The 1,591-nt window shown below is 38.5% G+C and overlaps 1 long non-coding RNA gene across 1 annotated transcript; it reads left to right on the forward strand.

Moving 5' to 3' along the window:
- Window positions 1–677, forward strand: LOC122025771. The gene is made up of 3 exons (XR_006123828.1): window positions 1–60; window positions 212–407; window positions 622–677. It is a non-coding gene; the product is annotated as an uncharacterized LOC122025771 (long non-coding RNA).
- Window positions 678–1,591: the final 914 nt, after the last annotated feature.

The raw sequence follows: 1,591 nt of genomic DNA on the forward strand, positions 1-1,591 counted from the left end.
GCAGTTACAACAGGGATATCTGCGCCCTTCAACAACTTGGCTATTATATACAAGCAACAGGTAGAGTACTATATCTGCCTTTTTCATTGCTAGTTTGAGAGTGACTACATATTGCCTCATTTAATGGAAGAAAGTCATATAATTTGTCTATCATCTTCTTTGCTGTCTTTGCCCCTAGTTGGAAATTGATAGTTCTCTTGTATTACACTAGGGAAATTATGCAGAAGCGATAGCCTGTTACAATGAAGTTCTTCGCAGACTGCTGCTGATGGTCTTGTCAATAGAGGGAACACATTTAAGGAGATTGGTAGAGTTACTGAAGCAATTCAGGATTATATACGTGCTGTGAATATCATACCAACTATGCCTGAAGCCCATGCAAATTTGGCTTCAGCTTACAAAGATAGGTAATTTCTTCTTTGAATTTGTGCCGGTGTTGGACTATATCAGTATCTTACATCTATGATTCTTCTTTCTATTTATTTGTGGTTGAGATAATTGATGAATGTTTCTCTTTTTAAGCATTCCAATTACTCATCTTGTTACCTGGTGCTCTTACTGCTTTTTCAACTATGATTTTTGGTCTTGATTTACTAATATATTATTTATGTATTTTTACAGTTTACAAATCTCAAGTACTCCAGAGTTGAAATTGATGAAGTGCGGTTCGAGTGGGCTGAATGCATGCTAGATTACATTTGAAGTGCGGTTCTACCTTGATGTGTTGTTAAAAGAATGTTCTACCTTGATTCTGATATCTATTAGCTTTTGATGTAAAAAGAATGTTTGTGTATTTTATGGATACTATTGTAAGAAGATTATTTATGTAATTTGTGAATATTTGTGTATTTTATGGATACTGTTGAATGAAGAATATTTATTTAATTTGTGTATTTTTTTTTGTTACTGTCGGTTTCGGAAATCAAATTTGTGCTGTTAAAAAATAATGATATTACATCGATTTTCCACTGCTGCAAAACCGGTGTTATTAACTAATATTACATCGGTCGTATACCGCTGCCAAAACTGGTGTTATTAACATATAATATTACATCGGTTTTACACCGTTGATGAAACGGTGTCGTTAAGTGATACTACACCGGTTAATAACTGATTCGAACACCGATGTCGTTAAGTGATACTACACCAGTTTTAACCCGATGTCTAAAATGGCAGTCCTTTTACATCGGCTTCATAGACATCGGTCGAAAATGTAATAGACACTGGTGGAAAATCGATGTCTATGAGGGTTTTTGTTGTAGTGCCTGTTGGTTTTTGATCCCTATGTCTAACTGTGCAGGAGCTTAGGAGCACAGGAATTCAAGCGGAAGACGCGGCTAGCGAGAAGAATGACACGGGAAGGGAGCTGACGGACTCAGTGCATTCGAGGGATAGAAGAGCAGCGGATGAGTACACCGATGGATGAGAAGAATGTGCACGAAGTTCGAGGGATGAGATGTCGAAGCGGAAGCTTGCTCGAGGAGAAGGCCGAAATTGGATTCGGGTGAGCCTTATTTCAGTTGGTCGAAATCAACCAAGCGAGCAGAGTAGGAGCGAAAGACCCAGACCGAGGCGGGCAGCACTGGAGCAG

Source organism: Zingiber officinale, chromosome 9B, assembly GCF_018446385.1.
Source record: "Zingiber officinale cultivar Zhangliang chromosome 9B, Zo_v1.1, whole genome shotgun sequence".
In the NCBI taxonomy this organism is placed as follows: Eukaryota; Viridiplantae; Streptophyta; class Magnoliopsida; order Zingiberales; family Zingiberaceae; genus Zingiber; species Zingiber officinale.